Source organism: Anser anser, assembly GCF_964211835.1.
Source record: "Anser anser genome assembly, chromosome: 3".
NCBI classification, from domain to species: Eukaryota; Metazoa; Chordata; class Aves; order Anseriformes; family Anatidae; genus Anser; species Anser anser.
Genome location: NC_139722.1, coordinates 17,684,928 through 17,710,139, shown reverse-complemented (window position 1 = coordinate 17,710,139; position 25,212 = coordinate 17,684,928). Strand labels below are relative to the sequence as shown.

The window sequence follows — 25,212 nt, the reverse complement described above, 5'->3', positions numbered from 1 at the left end:
ACAGTTACAAGCCCAGAAGTTCATGCTCTTCATCTGCTCGTGTTCACCTGTAGAGTGTAAGTTTATCTCAGGGCTTCAAGCTAGCTTGTTTATCTTTCAAGTGACATGACAATCAGTGGCCTTGGGGAATGTTATGCTGGGCGTGTTTGTGCTGTGTGTCTTGCACTAGGCAGTGCTGCTGAGTCTGGCAACTGTCCATGCTGTTGTTGGCTCCAGTACGTTTGTTTGGTCCTGCCCTGTACTTTGGAGCTGTATGACTGAGAGGGAGCCCATCTCCACTATGTGATTTTATCCTTCCCTCTGCTGCAGTTTCTCATCTTTGCTGCTTGCCTGAGCAAAAGCCACCAGGACTTGGCTGGCATCAAATGGCTTCCCTTACTGAGCATCAGACTTGGTGGTATTCTGAGTACATAGTGCCCCACACTTATCTCCTTTCTTCCACGATGTGATATCCTGTGGGAACAGAAGTCTCAGACATGGGCTTTGTATAGATTTGTCTGAAAATCCATTCCCAAGTACTTCAATGGCTGTTATTTAGGGTGAAGTATGTAATTCTTGCTTGTTTTCCTGTGCCCTCTGCATCTGTGAAGAGGCACGTTAGTAGGATGATAACCCACTTTTCTTTCATCTTTTGTTTCAGGTTGACATTGTTTGAAAAATCTAACTTGAGAGGGAGCAAAATCTAGTTCTAGCTTCAGTTCACGTTGGATATTTAGTTTAAAATCAGGTTATGACAAATCCTTAGACGACTCATAAATCCGAAAAGTGTGATAGTCTTTTTAGCAAACTGTCAGTTAGCGCTAAATATTTTCACCAGTCATTTCACATTTCCATTAGCTCCTTAAACAGCTGAGGTTCACAGATTTGAATGGAATATAATGTTTATGGCTGTGTTCCCTGCCTTTCAATTTAGACTACTGCTTTGAAGCTTTATTGTAGTTAGAGGTAGATGTGTTTTCAAAGAGTTGATCGTGCGTTTGATTTCTGTTGTCTGAAAGATCTGCGTGGCTTATCTTTTCCCTTGTCCCCCTCCATGATTCTACTATACTGGTCTCCAGACCAACACTGGCCTGTTTGTTATCTTTCTTTGATGGAAATTGTTGCATTTGAATGGATGGGTTGGTGTAGCTGTAAGCAAGGGAACAGGAATCAAAGAATCATGGAATATCCTGAGTTGGAAGGGACTCTAAGGATCATTGAGTCCAACTCCTGGGTCAGCACAGGACCACCCCAAAATCAGACCTTATGTGTGAATTCATTGTCCAAATGCTTCTTAAACTCTGGCAGGCTTGGTGCCGTGACTACTGCCCTGGGGAGCCTGTCCCAGTGCCCGACCACTCTCTGGGTGCAGAACCTTTCCCTAACACCCAGCACCTCCCTAACACCCAACACCCTCCCCTGTCCCAGCTCCATGCCGTTCCCTCGGGTCCTGTCGCTGTCCCCAGAGAGCAGAGCTCAGCGCCTGCCCCTCCGCTCCCCTCGTGAGGGAGCTGCAGGCCGCCATGAGGCCTCCCCTCAGCCTGCTCTGCTCTGGGCTGAGCAAACCAAGGGACCTCAGCCACTCCTCATGCGTCTTCCCCTCTAGACCCTTCAAAGGATGCTCTCTAATAGCTTTATGTCCCTCTGATACTGTGGGGCCCAGAACTACACACAGTGCTCGAGGTGAGACCGCAGCAGCGCAGAGTGGGAGAGTGGAGGCTGAGGGAGGGTTGACCCATCACGTCCCCTCATCGTGCCAATAAAAGCGTTATACTTTTTCTGGCAAGCAAACCTACAGCTTCAGGAGGGATCGCTGGAAGGCAGCAGGGACACTTGGGATTCCTGCATTTTTCCTCTCACCTTTTCTCATATAACTTCAGTTCTCACCCCTTGAGGCTGATGTGCTCTTTTCATTGAAATAACTGGGTATTTTTCACTGTGATACCATCAAATTCTAATCTTCAAGTGTGAAAGAAGGACAAAGATGGTGCTCTTCTCTCTTCTTTTTGAGTAACAGCTTTTGTGCTGCCCTAGACAGTGTTAACTAAAACTATAACTCAGAGAGGGCCAGAGTAAACCAGTATGTGGATGTGCACATCTGTATGTACCATCAAAGTCACCTTAATGGACATGAAAATCCACTTGCCTTCTAAATATGTAGGGAGCTTTCATATGTGACTCTAATATGTGTGACATGGGAATTGTCGAGTACTGCTGTTTGATGGTTTTGAAGAACTTGGAATATCTAGAGTTTGATGTGAAAGACGAAATCCTTGTTCTGTCTCAAATTCTTTGCAGTGAAAGTAACTTAGGGGAAGCAGGCTTAGAAGAACGATGCACATTCCTGCCTATGCTTTCTTAAATGAGGACATGAGATATAGGCACATCATATTTTAATGCATGTAAAAATGTTTAAGAGGGCTTCAATAGCTCTGTCTTCTGTGGTGCATCATTATATGCTTAGGGATTCTAAGTGTGTCAAATTGACTTTTTCTTTAATTTAGGTGGCTTATGCCATTTACAATTAATATAGAGCTACGGTGTTCAGAACTCTGCAGGGATCAGAGAATGTTTTGTGATTTGCCTGAGGTTTTTTCAAAATACAATGTTCTCATATTTCTCTAAAACCTTCTCTAAGTTTGTTTTTAATAATAGTAATAATAATTTAAAAAAAAAAACAACTTCAATTTCTTTTTCTATTCAGCACTCATTCAGTACATTGAAACAGATAAAAAGAGGATATATTTTAAATACGGATGGTTTGCATGAATTATTTCCTGAAAGAAGTACTTGTTGGTTTTTAATGTTGCTATTTCCTATGGACGTTAACGGTTAACTAATTTAATGGAACTGTCAAAGAAAACAAGATGTGAGCTGCTCAGAAAAGAAGAATGCAAATACAGTTAAATGAAGTGGTTCTCCTCTGAATGCAGTATGCTTAGGCAGGTGTAATCTATTCTGGGTATGTACCACATATGCAAAGCACATAAACACAAAGAGTGGCTTCAGGGCAGCCTGTCTCAAAATAAACGACTGTTGGGCATCTGGTGGTGCACATTAAAAGTTCATATACTTGAAGATGTAAAGACTTGAGTATATGTAAATGAGTGAGCAGTGCTGTACGGCAGGGAAGACTGGAGTTAGTTCAGAGCCTTCTTGGAGGATCGTCTGGTGTTAGCAGTGGAGGCAGTCAGCCTGAATGAGGGCCTTTATTGCCATGGCGTTATGAATTACAGCATTGCATACCATGCTCTAAATGAGTAACAGCGTACACAGAGAAGGGGTTGTGTACTCTGTGTACAGCGCTGTATTTTCCTTACCATGGTTCTTGTTCAGATCATTGCCATCTTCTTTTACACCCTCCCTTTCCCTGTGTTCTTGAGTATTTGTCTGTGTAGGGGATTTGTTTTGGTTTTTGTTTGCTTGTTTTGAGGCTAAATATTAAATTTGAGGCAGAAAATTAGAAGATAAATTCCCTATGTAACTCCCTTTACCATCAGAGGACCATTGTTCTCTCAACAGTGCCTCTGGTAAGTGTACTGATACAGTACACTTAGACCAGACAACACCAGACATGGGAAGAGCAATGACAGTCACTGTACAGTTTCCATCCTACAGGTGTGGGGAGAGTACCCCCAACAAAATACCACTGCTATAGGAAGTGTGCATTTTGGGATAGCACTGTTCTACCAACTTCTCCTTGCCTTCTTTGTTTTGGCAGTGCAGCTTCACTACCAGCCCAATTCTGTCTATATAGCTATAGGCTACATGAAATGCAGTTGTACTCCTGTTAAAATCCCATAGTATGTGAACAGCTTGTGGTCCAAAAGAAATTACTCCATATATTTCTGTTCACCTAGTCAGTTTCGTGTGCTCAAGTTTCAAGACAGAATGTAAGTGCTTCAGGGCTGCAGAAATAAGAATCTATAGTATTTAAAAATTTCCTTCATAAAGTATCCTACTGAAGAACAGTAGTATTTTGTTATATATTTCAAAGTGTCTGAAATGAGTAGCAGTCTCTCTGTGACTGATTGTTGAAATGAGGTTAGGTTAAATCTGTGCAGAATTTTAGGTCAGCTTGAAGCTGCCCTTAAACAGTGGTTTAAGTGAATAATAACTTTGAGGAGTATTTGCAAATGGAGGAAGAAAAAAATTGCTTTATGTTCTCATACGTGTCTGAAGGATGGCTAGAAATTTTCCAAAATTCAGCCTTTTTCTTTTTTTACTTTATACTGCTTGGCACTTCCATCCAAATCATAGTCAAATTATTTTAATATTTCTCCTTAAAAAGCTAGACTACCAAGCCATATGGGAAATGCAAGTTTTTCCCCACATTGTATTCCAAATGTTTAAAGTGACATGCCTGCATCTTCCTTTTTATAGGAATCTATACAATATCTCTTCAACTTAACTAAATTTAAAGAGCATTTGGAGGGATTACAAAACCTTCTATGGTACAATAAATATGCAACGCTGATTTCATTATGTTAACAGGAGCTTTTGAATGTTTGTTCTTCACTGGAGGGAAAAATAAATATAGGGAAGACACCTTCCGTTCCAACTTTTTAGTGAGCAGGTGTGCGGGGGGAGTTGCCTTCTCATGAAGGCTTAATTGTGTGTGCTTTCCTATTACACATATGGTAAACCTGGTAGTTAAATACAAGTTAAGACCACCTCTTCTTATGAATCTAAAATGACAAGGCTTCTTTTGTAAGTGCATCCAGGAGTTAGCTGAGTAGTAATAGCTGTCAGGTTCAAAGTAGACCTGGTAATTAAATCTTCTGGTCTATCATGTTGGAAACTTATTACTCTTCCCTGTTTTCAGCACACAGTATCTCATGTATTGGTGTGAACAGATCTATTAAAGCAGCTTCTCTCACTACTTTGAGCACTTCCATCTTCATGAAATTACATAGCTGCTTTCTGGAAGAAGCTTCCTAAAAGCTTCCCACGTGGGCTCTGATAAGAAAGCATCTTATTGTCATGAATCAGCTAGATGAATAACTGTTCAGCTGTGGTAGCCTGAGTAATATTTGCCAAGAGAGAATGATGTGGAATATGTATGGGGTAAAACAGAAGGGAAGAAAGGGAGGATTGTAGCAGGTGGGTAGCTTCAGACTCTGCTCCTGGGAGGCCATGGGAATTTCGCTTCTTGACTTGAAGGACGCACTGACACTGAAAACTCCTATAATTTTTTTCTGTGTATTAAATAGTACAGTTGCATCCTGTTTACGTGTTTCAAGATGTAACTCCTCTAGCACAGGGATCACAGGACTTGGGTTTGATTGTGGCACTGTGCACAGCCGTGGTCACACCCTGTGACCAATGCATTGTGCCCCAGCTCCTCCGCTGCCTAAGGGGGTGATTGCTGCCAGGGGGTCTCATCTTCACCCTGCAATTCTTACCTTATTGGCAGGATATGGCTGCCCAAATGCTGCCTCCTGACAACATCAAGGAAGCCAGTGAGGTTATTATGTTTTGCATAATCACACATTGTCCCCACCATAAGTAAAAGTGAGAATCCAAAGCTGAAATTGTGCATATAAACTGTCACATTTCATACTCTTTCCCATGTGTCCCTAAACTTTTGTCCTTGGACCCTGTGGCTACTGGGCCATGAGCTGTATCATCAGCTCTGACAGAGTGGAGTGGAGGGAGATGAGTTTCACGGCCGTTCATGCCTCCTGGCTACTCTTGGCTGACACAAAAAACAGATGAACCATGGGCTGTCACACAAATATAGAGCAGATCCCACAGCCTTTCTTTCCGCATCTGTCACTGGTCCTGTGCTGAGCCTGACACAGGTTTTCTAATTCTGCCTGTCAGCTTGTGGCTTTGTACAATGGAGCTTTCTTGTTGAGAGAGGCATTACAGCATGTCAGCAAAAACACAGTGGGTGAATGGAGCAGCAGCTGACTGGGAAATATTAACAAGTAGATGTCTGTGGGAAATAAACTGGGAATGAAGATGCTCCAGAAGGACTGGGCCTAGACCAGACAGCATTTCACAATTTCATTTTCTTAAGAAGAAGCCAATTATGCTGATTACCAGTCTGTCGTTCCCAGATTTCAAAGATAACTAAGCAGCCACAGAAACAGATTTATTTTTAATGAGTGAAACTGAATGTAGGTACGCAGGATGTTGCTGAATGCAGTCAAATTTCTTAGTGAAAAGTTTTCTGGACATCCATAGTACAGGAGACAGACGCTTGGAAGGCAGGAGCTCTGCAAAGATTCAAGGGAACGTACTGGATATAGAACTTCATTTAAGGTACCATTGTTAGGAGGAGTGCAGAGAGGGCCAGGGATTAAATTATCCTTGGCTGGGATTTGTAAAACAAATAATTTTCTCTTTGCACAGCATTAATGACAGTAATACACAAATTCTGCATCTGGTCCTAGTATTCACATCTTTAAAAGTTCTTTTTAAAACTCGTAGGAGGGATAGAAAAAGAGCCACAAAGATTAGTGCTGAAACAACTCCTGGTAATGATTTAATGGGGAAAGGATGAATTATTAACACCTTTTATTTACCCCTGCTTTTGTCTTTTATGGATCCTTGTCCAGGTAGTTTTTGACAGGCTTCCTGTCATCCAAAGACAGATGCCTGAAATAGGTCAGATGGGTCGCTGTGTCAGGTGCATCCCTGTGCAATAGGGTGTCCTCCAGCACCAACAGAGCAATGTCATGGGGAGGGCTGATCAGAAATAGGCAGCTGGTTCTTCAAACATTACTGAAAAATGATGAGAAGAAAATGGGCTGAGAAGATGATTGAAATTGCAAAGGAGTTTTTATTGTTGTTTTTTGAGCAAATTAAACACAGTAAAAAAGGGATTAAGGGGGTAAGGTGGCATGCAAGGAATATGATCATTTCTTTAGAAATACTTCTTAAAATCATATTTCATTGGTTGAAGCCCAAGAAAAGGAGGAAGATTTTGAGTGTCTGAGTAAGTATTTTGGTCGTCTGACTGATCAGAAAGAAAAGACTGTATTTTATGTATATTTATCCATGTTCTTTTTGCACGATCTAGGGAGGCTGGATCTCATTGCATACAATGCTCAGCCCACAGGCTGGGTGACTGGCAGGATGCTGGCTAATCAAGGAAGAGCCTCTTGGGAAAGCCTTGTGTGGGAGGGGAGATAAGAGCTTTGTCTTTCTCTGTGTAGAGATTAACCTAGTAGCTGGATATCTTCAGGAAAATGCCAGAGAGGAAGACTGAAATTTCTCCGTGGATACAGAGAGAGAGGCCTGCAATAGGAGGTAAATCCATGAGATCCCTCTGTAGAGAGGCTAGCTGAATTTTTGGGGCTGTAAGAAACAGGAGAGCACTGACAAAAGGAAATTGTTTCCTCGGGTTGCTCCTCCCTTTGAAAGACAAATGAGAGGACGTCCCAGGGAGGCAATATTGGTAGAGCAGTTCGTGGTGATAGTGGTAAGTGGTAAATAAGGTGCTGGCAAGGGGAAGGTTTTGAGAAGAGAGAGGGTCAGGAGACACCTGAGTCAGACTAAGCTGACTGATGCAATGGCTGAGAGTGCTGGTTAGGACAGGTTTTGTGAGAAGGAAAAACAAGGGCTGACAGGAGTGGAGCTGGAAAGCATGTGGGCAGGAGCTGTAGGAAGGGAGCTCACAGGCATCCCTCACCCAACTATCAGGAGACTGAGCACCGTAGTGCTGCCTTGACTAAGAAACTATCTTGTATTAACTTTTCTCCTACCTTCTTTTTTCCTCTTTCATTTTTCCCCTTCTTCCCATTTAGAGAGAAATATAACTTGAGTCACTGACTGAAGCTGAAGTAACTCTAAATGAAAAGAAGCTATAGCTCCCCAAACCAGTAAATTGCTCTTCTCACCATTAGAGAAAGCAGTAGATCTCTTGAAATGTCCAGACCTAGGCAGGTCACGTGCCCTGGAAGTATTTGTTAGCTATGTACAAGTTGCCTCACTTGCTTTTGGACTAGCTGGGAAATGGATAACCTGCAAAATTCATGTCAACAAGCTAATGCATCCAGTGGGCCTTCCGACCTTCAAATCCAGGAAGCCACTTTCCTATTTTATAAGCAGACATACCACAATAAAAATAGATATGTTTGAAACTTTTTTTTTCCCTCCTAAAATGTCAGGAGAATGTGGGAAGAGGGCAATAATGTGTTTTTGTCATATTTGCTAATTTTCAAGCAAAACTTGAGGCAAAGCAGCAAGTAGGAGGGAAAGGTTAAAAAAGTGAGGAGAATGTGCAGGAACGGAGGAGGGAACCTCCTCTTGGTGGCATAATGGTTGTTTGAACAGCATGCTGGATGGCTCTAAAATGTTATAATGCGTATATACACACACATGCATATATAAAAGCTTGTTGAAATAAGCTCCTTGTTGCCTGAGCTCTCAGGTTGTTCCTTTAGCTGCTGCTGTTTTTTTTTCCCTTTTTTTCCTATAAGTAAGGTGGAAAGTTTTCCATATCACATCTGTCTCTAAGTGGAAAACTGTGGAAGATGAGAATATTTCAGAAGTGAAATGCTCGTTTTCAGAAGTTCCAAATGTTAACCCACACCTTGATAACTGCAACTATTTTTAAATAGCATATTGTTTAAAACTGTTATGATTTTGAAATTAACGCAGACCACAATCTTGTGTTTGACTATAAATTAATTTCCCAAAGCTGCATTTAAAAAAAAAAAATTATGAAGGATGTTTTTTATGTTTAAAATTTACTCTACTCTGAGCATATAGAATAACATTGGGATAAATCTGAAAATGGGAAATAGCTTGAAGTGGAGCTAGAACTCTTGCCAGCTGCTGTGTTCTGAATTCCTCCTCTTCCCTTGAATCTCATCATATTTACTAAAATGCTCTGCCTACAGTCCATTTTTGCTCGAAGTAGTGGGCTTTGCTTGTGGTTTTGTATGTGTATGCTGTCCTGGTACTGTTTCTTGGAGTGCTTTGCTAAACGTGTGAAAAAATGTCTTATTTTGTACACTATGAAGTGTGTGAATCTATTGCTGGATGCAGTCTGTGATCCTTCAGAGTATGTTTTCATGAAGTTATGATCATGAGTACTTAAGCTATGTGAGGTGTCATAAAATGTATTTTTCCCCTTGAGGTTTAAAAATGCATTGTATTGAAAATCTCTCTCATATCAGTTTGAGACTAATCCCATCCCATATACTTATTGAGCCAGAAAGAGTTAAGAGGTGTATTTCTTCGCTAAGATCGCTTGTGCCACTGCATGCTTTTAAAAGCTCATTGACAGAACAGAGCTGTTAGTTCCGGTTTTATACAGTCAATCTAAATAAAATCTGACCCTTATTTTTGTTTTTCAGGCTTGTCTAACTCTACCTTGAGCCAAATTCCTAGACTGGTTGGTGCTTTCTCATGGGATCCCTGTGACTGACAAAGGAGAGCTTGTTGTGGTAGGCGTTTGCATTTAACTGTCTTGACAACACTTGGCCTGGGCACAGACAGATGCAGTTTCCAATGCAGCCACTCTTTCATAGGCCTCTTAAGCCAACAAGAGCTGGAAAAAAGCTCCTGAGAGAGGGGTTTTTGGAGTCTCTGGATTTGTTGATGTGTTTCCCCCATAAACATCGAAACCATGTAGCCCAAACTGCTACAGAGGACTGAATTTGTCAAAGCTTGCTTTTAGTTATGGAGCTCTAGAATAAAATGAGCTGGTTTATTTACAAAATTAAATGTAGGAAAACAACAAAAATCTGCATTCCTATTTACCTTCTAGAGAAGTGCAGGGCATAGAGAGAAACTTGTTTTGGTGCAGTTCTATAGCATAGTTCAAAGCATAGTTTTACTGTACTACTTTGAATAGTCTCATTAGGTTTTTATTTTTATATTGAGCTCTACAGCAGAGCCTTATTTCACAGAATCACAGAATCGTCTAGGTTGGAAGAGACCTCCAAGATCACCTAGTCCAACCTCTGACCTAACACTAACAAGTCCTCCACTAAACCATATCACTAAGCTCAACATCTAAATGTCTTTTAAAGACCTCCAGGGATGGTGACTCAACCACTTCCCTGGGCAGCCCATTCCAATGCCTAACAACCCTTTCGGTAAATTTGCTTTCATATGTGTTCCTTGATTTATTAGCTTAGTGTTCCACAATACTACACTTTCAATTTTAATGGGCAGTAATACTCTAAATAAGGAAACAGGGTAATAAAAAAGTGATTTCCTTTTAGAGATGGCTAAAATTTTATAGATGACAAATCTATATGTACTGATATCATGGCAAACTGTTGATTTATTTGATAAATGCATTTCCAATCAGTCAAAAAAAAAGATGTAGCACACATGCTTATCTTCCCTACTAGAAGGCAATAAAAATTCTGTTTCAATAATGAGTGTCCATTTTTTTCTGGTAGTGGATTGAAAAAAATCATCTTGTAAATATCACCAGTTCTATAAGTGCTGCATTATGCTTACCCTAGTATGTTGCTATATGTGGAAATTAATGACACTTTTAGATTCTTCATTTCTCTGAACTTGTAGTTAGCTGTTAGTAACTTTCCATTTTCCTGAGCAATGCCACTTCTGCTTGCATGCATCTCTTGGAAATAGTATTTAACAGTCATATACTTACAGGCTGGCAGACTTCTTTCTTTTTTTTTTTTTTCCCTTTGAAACTCATGTTCTTGGCTTAATCCTCGAACTGTAATAATGTTCTTGCATGACTTTTTCTGAGCACAAGAAGAACCTAGTGTGAAGAAAACATAACCATTTCCGCATTGGCTTGAGTTTAGCTATTGAGTTTTTATATAACAAGATGAGTGTTCAGCTTGAGTAACATGTTTTAGTTCGAAGAAATACTGTTTAAATGTAAAGCTTGCTGAAATATTTCACCTGGTGTTTTTTCCAGCTCACTTTTTGAGTACTAATTGGAAAAAGCTTTTTTTTTGTTTACCTTTTTACTAGCAGAAAAACAAAATGGGAAAAAAGCAGAGAAATTTAATTTGAAACCAGAATGTATCATTGTTTTCTGTACCTCTTAAAAAAAAAAAAGTTGAACAATTCTTCGACTTCATTGCTTGGTATCTTAAAGATTTCTTTTAAAATTTCAATGCAGAGAACTGGAAATAATTTCTTGTGTCCCCTGCAATTTGGACTGTAGATTGTGTAACTTCATAAACTTTCATCTCACAAGTAATCACTATTTCTGTTCCCCCTGCTTCTTTTGGAAGGCAGTAATAGAAGCATTTGGTGCATCTCTACCACTCTAGGAACTTTCTTCATGTTTTTATAATAAATGTATAATGACAAGTTTATACGTGTAAGTTGTTGTGGTCAATGATGAATTTTAGTTTGGATAATTCCTTTCCTACTTTGTTATGCAGGGAGACCGTGTTTCTTCTTGATCCCCACATGCAAAGCTAAATAAGCCAAGGTCCCTTAGCCTCCTTCCTTGAGGTCAGCTCTCCATCCTTCTCCTGTGAGAGTCCCAATATTTCATACATGTTGGTCTGCCTATGCATTAATTCCACATCACATTCTTATAAGCAGTTCAGCTTGTTCTGTTTATTTAATTTTCAGCTGAGGTCTTTCTGAAGACCCTTATAGCTCTCCAGGCATCTTACTGCCTTTTCTGAAATATAAGGGGCAAGTTTTCTCGAAGTACTCTCAGGATCTGTGTCCAATCTCTTGGAAAAAACATGCAGAAAAGGGCTATTATTAATATTTTAAAGGAGTAGAAACTACATTTTAGTGTCATTGTTCTACCAAATGTGAAACAATTGAACTTCAACAATCTCCTTTAGGCTTCTGTGATCAGTCTGAGCAGCTCAGATCCATTGTGTTCTTCCATAGCTGAAGTGCGATTTGATTTTGCATCTTTCTGCTCCCTGCCAACCCCGTTTGCACGGAAATGGCTCTGAAGGATTACTGAAATGGAGCATATTCTGGCAGAAGTCTGTATTGGAAAATATTTGTGGCATACGGATGATCATGAGGTATTTGTGTAATGAACAAGAACATACCATACATAGTTCAAGCTATTAATATGAAGCAGAGGAGTGCTGCCATCTGATTTTTCTTGTCTAGCAGGCAAAAGCTCACTGCTCTGTCAGTATGATAGTAAATGTATCGACAGAACCCACTGATCTTCTCTAAGTATTGATCTTCCTCCCTAGACATCTAGAGAAAAGCTGTATATTTTGTCTTTGGAGATGCTTTCATAGATGGAGCTTTGTAGCTTGCTTCTGCTCATTAGTGGGGGGGGGGGGGGGGGGAAGGGAACAGATGGGGAAAATTAGTTTGCCAGTAAAAGGCGAAAGTCTTCCCTAATGATCTGGTGTTGGCTTGAAGTTGTGGAGCTTTCTTATGCAGTTGTTTATTTCAGTCTCATTGTTTATAGCCTTAAAATAGCTGTTTTATTTTACTGTGGAAGGAAGCAATCACAATATTTTGGCGTTGCCTCAGATGTCACAGCAAAGGTAAGATTTCCTTACTAGTTGTCTGTACCCCTTGTGGTATCTGAGACCTCTGTGCTGAGTGTACCATCATTTATTGGTGGGTGCAAAGTGTGGATGATCCAGCTCCAGTGACACATGCATAATTTGCATTATTATTTGCATCTTGTAGCCAAGTGGTGTATTTGGGTAGTGCTGAATCCAGCTTGGAAATTTTGATAGGTAAAATGAAAGTTAGTGAAGATGTGACTGTAAAATGCCTACAAAAGTAAAGTAGTGGTTTTTCAGCCTGTGACAGGAAGAAAGAACTGCACTGCAGAGGTGACAAACCCATTCTGTGGCAGCAGCCACAAGGGTTTTTGAATTATAGTTCATGAAACAGGATGCAAAGGAAAATCCTTTTTTTGGCCTTAGTCCACAGAAAATCTCCTCTGATAGCAAAGAAAGGTTTGAAAGTGATAAATGACTTATTTTGGTATGCAAAATTTTAGGAAGTATACCAGATCATTTTAGAGCCATCTGTGTTTCTTTGTTTGCCTGGTTGTTTATATGTACAGGGCTGCAGTTTGTGCAAAGTGACAAGGCATGGTCCTAACCAGGCCGGGAGTGTAGTCTTCAAAATTAAAAAAAAAAAAAAAGGGGGGGGGGGGGGGAAACAAACTTAGTTCTCATTATCACTATTACCACAAAAGAACTTACAGCTACTGATTTCAATAGGATGCTAAGTTGCATCTCTGAGGCTTCATTTCAGATACCGGAGGTGTTTTTTCCCCTCTTCTTTGTTGCTGTTTTTTGAAAACATTGTACTGGTTTATAGATGATGCAGATTGAATAGGCTGTTTTGGGGGTTCTACTGTATGCTAATAAATAAATGGGAGTTTTTTCTCCCCTTCTTTTGCATTCTCTAGAACTGAAATCCATCTGCAAATGCTTGCTTTTGAACAGATGCTGTATATGTGTGAAACTGTCTCTCTGAATAGTCTGTTCCAGGTTAAGTGGCCACTTCTCTACTAAGAATGGATTGGAAGAGTTGGTGGGGTCAGGGATAGTCCACTTTTTTTTTTCCCCTGATAGTGAGTGAGAAGGGAGTAGGGGACACTGACTGCTGCAGACACACAAAGTAACCAGGAAAGCAGTAGGATTCCAATACTTAAATGTGATGGAATGTACTGGCAGTGCGTGAAGTGGAGAAGGAGGCACAAGTCAAGACACTTGTCTGTTGTTGTGTATTTTGACCTTCATAGGGAAGAGTTAAGCAACCACTGCATACCAGTCCTTGTAGCAATCGACTGTCTTATGCAGAAGGGTCTTGTTGCTCGTAACAAAGTCAATTCCTGAGCTTTCATAAGCAGAACTACCATTTTTTTCTCATTTTAAATGAGATTCACTACAGCTGTGCTTGAGAAACTTTCTTGCCCCTTCTTAGATTCAGGGGTTACTCTAGATCATCTAACTTTCTCTTACCAGTTTTTCATTCTCCTGTTAGTGCATTGTTCCCATCTTTTTCCAAGTAAAACCAGTTCAAAAGCTCTGTTTTCTCTCAGCATTACTGAATTTTCCCCCCATCCTGAATAGCTAGAAATTTTCTTCCTTTATCTTCAGTTGAGGCTTGCTTTTTGCTTGACTCCATCCAGCTTCACTTCTCTATAAAATCTGAAGGTTGGGTTGAAACAATCCTGCAGGGTAAGAACTGCCCAGTGGGGAAGAAGCTGCTGAAGGGCTTCTGCATCTCAGAGAGAAAGGATCTGTCAGCTTCATCCCTTTCCTTTGCCACTAAGGTAAAAGGCTGATTTACAGCTTGCCAAACAACTTTTATATTATTCAGTGGTCCTTTTAATGTCTCTGTCTTATTGAGGTGTTGGTTCCCAGTTCTATAAAGGCTGGAATCCAAGGCAGAGGAAGCAGCAGATTGGTGTCTGGGTCTGTCACAGGAGCAAGCTGAGCTGTGCAAGATAAGGAGCTTTCTCAGGGGCTGTGGAAGAAACTTGTCCATGAACTTGGAGTCCTCTCAAACCTCGCCACTTGCTGTTCCAAACACAGTACTCACTTTTCAACCATGCTTTCTTGAAACAAAACACAAAGCCAATCTCCTCAGAACAAAACATTTCGAGTATTAGTAGAGAAGGCAGAAGAGTACAAACTGACTGCGATACAGGATAATTATCTTCCCTTAGGTACTACATACCACTTCGCCTGCTTTTTCCATCTGCTAAGCCTCTAAATGCTGCTGGTGTTCCAGCATCCCAGGCCTCCTGGTTATTTCAGGTCATTAGCAGGTATTGGTGCAGTCTCCATCAACACAGCTCTTCTAACTGTAGATTTGAATTAAGTTCAATTTGTCTCTATGTCCAAGAGTTGTGACCAGTGACTGGGGGGAAAGAGGTCTCTGCCCCTCAGCCTGAATTCTGGTTTCACCACACTCTAGTACCCTTATTTTGCATCCATATTTTTTAATATATTATATATTCTTTTTTTTAACTTATGTCATTGTTATCTAGCATTTTATACATGGCTAGTTAATTCCATTCATTTGATAACTGCCACTCCGTCAGAAGCTGCACGTGGTCAGTTTATGCTTTAAATGCCTTTTAAATCTTGTTATTTGGATGGCTCCTGGTCTGCATATCCTTCTCTCTTCATTGTTATCTTCTGTAAGGTTTTGCTAGCAGGGTTTAGATTTTTTTTGTTGTTCTTGTAGAGTACGGATTAGACTACAAATATGCCTGTAGTTAATCAGTTCTGACCTAGTTGCTTTGACAGTCACATTCTCAGACAACCCATTAATTCAACTGCATGACTTTAGCTATTAGACCTCAGGTGTTTAAAGCTTATGTAGCAGTCCCTTGGCTTACGGCTGTTGTAGTAAGTCTGTTGCAAACACAGACGTGCTCTCCATTTAGAGCAGTGCTTGGTATGGATGAAAGGAGCTCTGGGTTTCCCATCTTCTGTTGTGCTGTGGTCTTCCTATGCTGGTCTGCTCAGGTCTTCATGCTTGAACGAGTTCTGAAACCCTCCGAGCACCTCTGTTTGAGTTATGATGCTCTTGCTCCCATTTGTGCTGACTGCTGTAAGGGAGATGCACTGCCCTTCTCTCCCTCCACTTTTGAGACAAATGATTGTTCCAGCTTCTTTTGGAGAAACAGCAGCCAGGTACTCTATTCCTCCCTCTTTACTTGATTTTAAAATAGCATTGTGTTGCTCTTGAATTTGTTTAACTGATTTCCTGATGGAAAGAAACTAAAGAGCTATCTTCCCCAGTTAAATGGGGGCAAAATACTGTATTAGTAGTCAATGAAGGTTAACTAGGAATTTCATAAAATTAAATAAGTGATGCCTTTGAGACAGTTGTTCTTTTCACGAAATATAAAAATAGGAATTCAAAGACATCTTAGTGTTCAGTTCCTTCCTTCTAACAGCTTTTTTCCTTCCTCTCTAGTTTTAATATGGACAAACAATTTAATCCTAAAAGCATGTAGAGCTTTTAACTTCTAGCCAAGTACTTATTGTCCTTTGTGGGAGGGGGGTGGGTGGGAAGAAGACAAAAACCTAGAGAATAATTTCAAGCCTGTGACAAAGCTTACTCATTTAATAAGCTATCTTTAGGAACATTAATAGCCATATTTTTAAATGAAATTTCTATTATCGGTCTCCTAGATTGCTCTCTCTTGGTTGACTTTATTGTACCTAGCAATCAGATTGAATTTGCTACTAGGAATATCTAAAAACAAACCACAAAAGCTAATTTTAAACAGTGGGTTGCAACTCGTGTTGTTTGGTTTAGAACCTCTGGAGCAATTCCTCTCCAAATGCTTCTATTTTAAACTTGGTATGTCAGACAAATGTGGCTGCTCTTTCACCATCTCCTTAACATAAAAATGCTATGGTGACCATTAAAGTAAATAGGAAAAAGCAACAATTACAGAACTTACCAAAAAAAGATTTGTCTTAGTACAGTGGATTTTCTTTAAATAGGGGATTATGTCTTGAGCTGGGTGGGTGGCGTGTGACTGTGTGCATACCACGGTACTCGGCTTAGACCATAGTGAACGACCTCATCTGTGATCTTCCCAGAATCTGAAAAGAGGGCAGGCTTGTGTGTTTTTTTCTCTTGTTTGGTTTGGGAAAGCATGAGTTGAACTTGGAAAGCTTCCTACTATCTAAAATGCTCAACACGTGGCATCTGGAAAGCGTAAAATATCTTTAAATACCACTTTTGAATTCAGCATTTTTTTCCAGTGAAATTTTGCTTTACTAAGTTTTTTGCTTTAATTTTTAATATTAAAATATTAAGTGTTTGACATGATCACTTGCCTTTTTTAATGCTGCATACAAAAGGAAAAACTACAAGAGTAAAACTGCGCAGATAAATTCTGTTTCTAAGAAGTTTCCTGACACCCAAATGGGTCTAGAAAAAGCAATTGCCCACTAAATTCAACTACTCATCCAGATTTTGAGGCAGTGAATATAGTATCAAGGGTATTAATTAGTTGAATTGTTTCATAACTTTATATTGTTTTTAACTTCGGAAACCTGTGGTCCACTGTAGCATACACTGTGCAAACATAAAACTAAAATATTTTCTTCCCCACAGAGCAGTGTGCAGTTTGAGCACAATAATGTCTGTATTCTGGCTATCCTGCAGTGTGGAGAAAGCTGACCTAGTGTTTAAGGTAGCTTGATTCCTGTTAGAACACTGTTTGTCAGAGTGCAGAGCAACCATCTATCAGTTAAAATCCTTTTTAGAAGGATATCTTTCAGACATAAGTTATGTTCAAGGTAAGAAGCTTGAGGTGGATGTTTTGCATAGGGAAGGGAATGTCTCTAAAGAGCTATTAGCTGTTTCATGGGTGTTGTTTTCATGCAACAAAATTCTGTGACCTTTCAGATAATGAACTGATCACTTGGATGTGTAGGAGGAGCTCATTTTTATAAAGGGGCTTGGGGAATGTATTTTTTATGGATATCAATGTTTCTTTTTTTTGAAATTAAAGAAGTTAACATGAACAGAATTAAGTCATTTAAAAAAAACAAACAACACAACATCAAAACTCCCCTAAGAAAGCTCTTCATCTGTTTGGTTGGTTTTAAAGCTCTTGTTTATAAACCCCTGAAATGATAAGCACAAGCATAAGCTGCCCTAGAAATATTTTTTCCTTCTTGTCAGAATAAATCTTATCAAATTTCCCTTGATTTATGCTGCATGCCAGATCTCTCTAAGAATAAGTATGTTTTCTATCACTGCACCCAGCGTACAGTCTGACAGTAAGCAGGTAAGCACTGCAACCTATAAGAAGGCTGCAGCAAGGGTGGCATTTTGGTGCTCTTCTTGCCCAGAACCACGAGTGGCATGCACAGAGCCAAAACCCAACACTCCTGTTGTGAATATGCAGTGCGTGATACACCTAACACGCCAGAACTGAGTCTCACAGGATGGTTTAGGTTGGAAGTACCTGTTCCAAAGTGTGTGTGAATTTGGAGAAGGGGCTGATACGTCCTAGGAGGAAGGGACTAATATGTTCTAGGAGATCTAACAGATATCACAAAACACTTGCAGGTAATTCCCATCTTTTGAGTAGGCTGTCATCTTTACTAAATATCAAGCTTAGAGTATAGTGAGTACTCTGCTCACATCAGGTGTTTTCACATGTATTAATTGTAACCCGAGATGTTCCCTTGCAAGCAGATGAATTGTGTGGTATGTGGATAGTGGAAGGGACTGACTTAAGTCCCTTCAGATTTCCCTTTCCAACAATGCAGTCACGTGTAAGGCAACGTACCTCTTTTTCTTTTTTCTTTTACTACAATTCAAACTGATTATGGGATTCAGTTTGATTATTCTGACATATCAGAAAAGTCCAACACCTACTGATTTTTAAGAGCTGTGCTCAAGTTTACAAAGCATCGTTGGAAAAAAGCCCAGTAGCATTCCTCTACGCATGTTCTATAAATCAAAGGTTTGTTGTAACTTGTCAATGCTTCTTGTCTAGACAAATCTAGCTTGGGGAGCCCTGAAGAGAGCACTTCTGCTGTGGTGAAGCTGCGGTCTTTCGTTTCTCCCTGTATGTTTTTGGCTGTCCCAATATGCCACTACTTCAATCTCCTGGTCTTTCTGCTTTTGCTGTCATTTTTGCAGTTGTCATGCGTAGTTTCTGCTCTGTGCAGATGGGGTGCTACAGTGCTTCTGATGTCTGCAGTAAACAGGTGCATGTGTTATGCTGTAAAAATTGTTAAATGTAGGGAGGAGGGAAATGGGTGGGGTGGGGGGGGAACTCAACCAAACAGCAAAGCAGGAAGAATTACTATATAACAGCAATATTACTGTGAAGGAGTAGATCTGGGGCTGATGTTGTGAGGCTGATGCATTGCTCCTCTGAAAAGACAGCAAATGCTGATTCTAATTCTGCAGAGGGAGTAGAGAATGGAAAATATGCTCATAGGCAGCTAGTGCACTGCTCATCCAACCCACAAGACTACATGATGTGGTAGGTACTAGCTCACACATCTGCCTGCAATATAAGTAAACTGAGCTGCTCAGTTCTGCAGTAAGTTTGGGGCAGAAGGGGTTATCAGTAGCTTCGTATTCAAGTAATGTTCTAGTAATCACTAGTTCATCCTGTTTTTGTGTGTAATGTTAGTGGTTCACACTGGTTATAAGAACTTTATCTTGATTGTGTTTGTTGAAGGTCTTCCACAGCCTGTGCTAAATGACTTGACTATCAGTAAGAAGGTAAGAGATTACCAAATTAAAGATCTGCCCTTAATCAGTATTATTGCATAATAAGGATCTATCTATAGGTTCCATAGCTGTGCTGTCAGGGGCAATGTGAGTGACAGGTCTGTGTCCACCCATGTGCAGGCTGAGTGTTACATCAGGACATGATTAGGAGAAATGAGTTGGAAGATACAATTCTGTAATGTGCAAATGTGATATTAAATGGACACAATCTCCCTCTGAAGGCCTTCAAAATTACCTACTTAGACAATGAAAGGCAAGTTATGTAGGCAGTTATTTTGGAAAACCTGCTTCCTTGGGCACCAACAATGAAGTGACTGTCTTAGACTGAGTCTCATCCTCCTCACACTTAAGCCTGGTGTGTCACACTGACACAATAAGAGTTATGTATGCCGTAACATCCAATTCAAATCCACTGCATTCTCTATCATGTGATGACTGAAAGTGCAATTCTGGGACAATGTGATATGGTACAGTGGAAGCTGTTAGTTCTACGAAGAAGCTGTCCAACTTCTAGCTGTGTTTGATGCTTTTAGATGTGGTTTTGAAAAAAAAAGTAACTTTCCAGATAGCATTAAGTAATTATTGTATTGAATGTTTCCATGAAAATTACCTCTTTCTATGAAGAATCATTCTCTTTTTTTTGTATTTCAGCCATGTTTTCATATTAGCCCCATTGACTGTACGTGCTCTGTTGGGTTTTCTGCCAGTTAATATTAGTGGAGATGAGCTCTTCACAATATAGGAAAGCGCCACGCTAATCTCTAAGGGGCAGAACTGAGTCATGAGTCTGGGAACTTGCTGTCAGCACTGGGAGCTCTGGAAATGCTGTATCTTATAAATATCTATCTGGAACTTGGTTATTATTCAGTCAGAAAAAAAAAGTTAGTTGTAGGTAAGTTAACCAGACTTCATTCCACTCTGAATGCAGTTTTCACTACAGGCTTATCTGCTTTAAAGCACAATTGTAGCGTATGTGGGGATGGTACTTTGTATGTGTTGTCTTACAGCTAGGATGTGAGCTGTTGTTAAAACCTGAGTTCCACTGTTAATATAGACGTGACAGACAATAAGAGTGTTTTCAGTGTTCTTTTTTTCATTTCCAAGTAATTTTTCTTCATCTGAGACTTGTGCAGCACTGGGCAGTGCACCAAGCGTGCATTTTGTCATAGTTACAAGAAAGAAGACAAGTTTGATTTTCTTTTTTGGTGGAAACAAGAGAATTGCTCAGCCGGTCTCTCTGAGTGCCTCAACTAGGGCTCCACTCCCCTTGCTCATATTTGCATTTTCCCAGTAATTTCACACATCTTTAAATGTGGTTTCTAGCTTTAAGTTTCCAAGGCTTTTCTCTTCCCTTCCCTTCCAACCCCTGCCAACGGAGGAAAAAACCCACAGAGCTTAAGCTTGGTGTGATTTGGGTTTTGTGTAAACATAGCTGTTACTTTTCTAGGGGGAGTCGACTGTGGAGAAGAAAATCCTTGTGGTATGTTAAAGTTTCAAACTGCTTCTTGCTGATTTATTGTTATTGTGGAGACAGCTCAAAGAGAGCACTAATTCATCAGTTCCTTGTAAGCAGAAGAGAGAAAGAATAGGAGGAAGTGAGAAAAGGGGTGGAGGGGGAAAGAGTTGGGGGAACAGAAAAATGAAAACATGGGAAAATGCTGGGGGTGGAGGGAAGGCGAAGAGAAGCAGTTGGTTTTGATTGGGTGGTTTATGAGTTTCTGGAAAATAATAAAATGAGATGTAACCCTAGAAAGCAGTAGAATAGTCTGTACTCTTCTTATTACTGTTGCCTTCACAAGCTATAAAATAATTCAGATTTCTCACTGCCAGTTAGTGTCCTGAGGTTTTTGCAATTGTGAGTTGCATGCCTAGGTTACAATTGTCTTTGGTTAGAACTAGTCTTTTTTCTATTTTACCTTACTTCTAGATCTCTTGGAGGTGAAGTCCCATTGGTTTGCCCCAGGCTCCTTTCATTGTGGGTGAAGTTCAGCCCAGCAATAGGGCAAGGCCTATGGGTGAGAATTGGCCTAAGATTTAAAGCATTTTAAATTGCAGGTATCTACTGGGTTACCTTTACCTAGTAGTAGAGCTGTAGCCAGTACAGCCAGCAGCACTGCTAACATAAGTCAGCACAGCCAGAATTAGGCCCATGGCTATAATGGGAGCTTAGATAGCTGGAAAACATGCTAATATTTTCACTTCCATGTGTTAATATGGAACAGGTCTTAACTGCATACAGAGCTGCCTTTTGTGGCTGATGAGTGCTAGCTGCGTATACCTCCATGTACCCATGCATGAATTATGTTAACAAAGGTGGAGGCAACAAGATGCAGAATACTCTGTAAATCTGTAAATCTAAACTTAGTAACCATCTGCTTTCTTTCAGTATAAGCAAAATCTGTAAGCATTCAGTCAGGAAAATGAGTTTAACTGTTTCTGATTTTGTCTTCTGATAAGCAAAAAAAAGTCAACAGGATGTTGGTCTTTCACTCTGAAAAAAGATGTTGCCAGCATCTGTTGAAATGCTTATATATATCACAGTTCCTTTTAACAATGATACTGCTTTAATTCTAGTCAACTGTCAGTGGGGAGGGAGTTGTTTTTTTTCTGAATTCCCATGTTTCTTTGGTCATGATGCTTATAAATTGTTCCAATCTGTTTGATCTCAGTCAGACTACTGTATCAGTCCTGTAGCCTTAGTTCAAGTTCGAAACTCTGGGAGAAGGGGAACAGCAGTGTGTATAGTGCCACTCTTAATATGGAGAAAATATTTCTTATTTCCTAGATTGCCTGAACAGCAATTTGTCTAACCCTAAAATCATAGAATCATTGAGGTTGGAAAAGATCTCCAAGATCATCTGTCCCAACTATTCCCCTACCGCCACTATCACCCACTAAACCATGTCCTTAAGCACCACATCCAACCTTTCCTTAAACACCCCCAGGCACAATGACTCCACCACGTCCCTGGGCAACCCATTCCAGTGCCTAACCACTCTTTCTGAGAAGAAATTTCTCCTAATTTCCAATTTAAATACCAAATACTAAATTCAGGTAAATACTCAAAGAATTTAAGCACTTCAACTGTTAATGATTTAATGGCTGGTCTTCCATGCTTTTGATGTAAGACTTTGTTGTTGCCACAACAATTTATAGGTTGTAACTTGATCTTGGCTGTAGTATTCAAAGGCAGTGGCTCATTGCATTAAAGTGGTATTAGAAAACAGCTGGGAGCTCTTAATGAGGGCCTAATGGGTTCATGACTTAAAACAAACAAATGAGATGGCCAGGCTCATTTTCTCCAGAGCAAAATGTTTGTTGCCCATTTCAGATCCAGGTGATGTACCTGTGCTACTGTTTCAAGGCTTTTCCTTAATATTAGGGGGAAATTTTCCTCCTCAGGGTGGAGGAAGACACTTTTAAAATACACATTGTCTTTGATTAGCTGTTTCAAATGGTCTTGAGGCGTTGTCTCTGGTTCCTGAGATAGTGCCCTGAGCGGAGGGTGGTCTGTGACTTCCCTCCTGGGAGATGAGATGGTGCAAGGACATCCAAGCTCTGTCCTGAGGTGCTCTGCTGCCCCAGGCCTCCTATAATCTCTTGGATAGCAAACATCAGCAAGATAAATGAATTCTGAGCAGTGTTCCTTAATATTACGACCTCTCAGTCCTTTTGTTCATGTCATCTTTTTACAAAAGATGTTTGGGATATTCGGTGTTGGGGGCATATTACACTTCAGTTGTTATTGTAGCCTGTATGACAAAATACACTTCTGGGAACAGGGAGGAAAAAGATCCTTTTATCTGTGTTCCTGCTGTCTTTCTTCTCACCCCTTTTTTCTTTTCATAAAATACATTTTTTTCCACACCTTTGAATTTTCTAGCTCTTCCCCTTCTTTTCCCTGACCACAATTTCTTTCAGATGGAATCCAGTGTTTTTTTTTTCCTTTGAATTATTTTCACCACTGTGTATGGGGTCTGAATAACAGGCACACCCAGTTTATTTCAGGTTGCTGCTGCTTGGCAGTGCTTTGAGAAGCCACAGCAGCACCAGAGCTGGTGACAAACAGAGGAAGATGCAAGGTCAGAAAATTCTTTGCCTCTGTTACATTATGCAGAAGCTGTATTCTTCAAAATAGGTGTTAGGCTCTTGCACTCTGAGGCACTTCTGTGTCTCAGCTTGCATGTGACTATCTTTTAGACAGAAGGTGAGGTTCTGGGATGTCTATTTGTAATATTCTCTAGAAGTCAAAGCTTATAAAAATTTGTTTTCTTTGTTTGTCTTTATAATGTCTATTTCTCTACACCCACGCATGCATTTGATAGGCAATACTTGATATACATCTATAGATCTACAAGTCATCTGATACCTTTATAATACTTAAAACTTTTTACGGTCTGTGGCATAATCAAACCGAGTTGTTAAATTTTTCATTGTTTTATGCCTTACAATATGATATCTAATTAGTCAATAAAAGCAGGGGGATAAAAAAAAACAACAGTCAACTGGTTTTCAAAAAAAATAATCTTTGCTATTGCCCCCTAACTCAGTGGCCTTTTCCAGGAGTAGTTCAGTACAGTTTTGCATTCTTGGTGCTATTGTTCAGTAGTATTTTTCACTAGTGACAAGCATCCTGGCCTTTGTCATTTTTCTTGGACATTGGCATGTCTGAAATCTTTATTTTTGTATTTTATGTATATACTGTAGTATGCATATAGATATATATGTATGTAAAATATGTTTTATGTTTGTCAGAAAGGTAAAATAAACACACTCAGTTGCTATTTGTGAGGTGGACCCTAGAAAAGTTCACTTCAGTTACAACTCGACCCAGGAGGTTTCCCACATGCTCTGTTGGCTGGGAAACTGAAGTTGCCGACAGTGCTCTAAGCTTTTGCATAGTCTGTCTTTTCTGGGCTCAGGCCATAGCATAGCTTGAAGATAAGAATAGGGATGGTAAGCTTAAAGTTGGTAGGTAGCCAGTGTAAGGAATAGAGGCCATAAAATCATAGAATATCCTGAATTGGAAGGGACCCACAAGGATCATTGAGTCCAATTCCTGACTACACAGAGGACCACCCCAAAATCAGACTCTGTGTGAGAGCTTTGCGCAAACACTTCTTGAACTCTGGCAGGCTTGCTGCTGTGAATGCTGCCCTGGGAAGCCTGTTGCAGTGCACGATCACTCTCTCAGTGAAGAAACCTTTCCTAACATCCAGCTTGAATCTTCCATTGCAGCTCTATGCCGTTCCCTCAGGTCTTGTCGCCGTCCCCAGAGAGCAGAGCTCAGCGCCTGCCCCTCGTGAGGGAGCTGCAGGCCGCCATGAGGCCTCCCCTCAGCCTGATCTGCTCTGGGCTGAACAAACTGAGTGATTTCAGCTGCTCCTCATGTGTCTTGCCCTCTGGACCCTTCACCATCTTTGTAGCCCTTCTTTGAACACTCTCTAATAGTTTTCTTTCTTATATTGAGATAAAACCGTTCAGTGTGTCCAAAGGTCAGGTTTGAGGATTTCACAATACACTATGCATTGACAAGATGTTCTGTACAAGCTGGAGCTTCTTACGTGTTGAAAAGTTATGTCATAGTATGTCAATCAAAGGACAAATGATATCCACAGGACTTTTCTAGTAAATTGTGGATCAGATTTAAGAGTGACCTTTAAGAGTTAAGAAGGCATTTGGCAGGACATAAGAGTTTAAGGAATGTAGGCAGAAAACCTATGGAAGCTAGTCATCTCTAAACATCTCTGTAAGTCAGGTCTTCTGTGTGTTTGTTTGCCTGACATCTAGCAGAGAAAATTATTCTTCTCTACCTCCTGAGCAGTTTGTGAAGATTAAGATTTAGAGGCAGACAGTTAATGCAGTGGTAGACACCGGTAAGTAACTGGAATTAGTAAGAGCCACTAAGTTGGCCTGCTTATCTTTATTATTATAAAATCTACCTAGTGGGTGAACTTGGCCTTATCAGAAAGCCATTATTCAGTTTCATAACGTAACTGTCAACGTTAACAAAAAATACTTAGTCATTAGTTGATTCTGTCATGTAGGTTTCCTCCATATTTTCCTAGCTATATAATTCTACTGAGT

General features: G+C 40.2%; 1 protein-coding gene across 6 annotated transcripts in view; it reads left to right on the top strand.

The window, feature by feature from the left end:
• Positions 1 to 25,212, top strand: part of RNF144A (ring finger protein 144A) — a 62,136-nt gene that overhangs the window by 6,494 nt on the left and 30,430 nt on the right. For 2 of the 6 annotated variants that reach the window (XM_083831280.1, XM_083831281.1), the window contains exon 2: positions 9,294 to 9,383. The exons of 2 other annotated variants lie outside the window; for them this stretch is intronic. The gene's annotated coding sequence lies outside the window, so the exon portion shown is untranslated. Of the gene's footprint in view, positions 1 to 6,500; positions 7,240 to 9,293; positions 9,384 to 12,228; positions 12,414 to 25,212 lie in introns of those variants that run through there. 2 more of the 6 variants (XM_083831279.1, XM_083831283.1) reach the window with 2 other exon arrangements.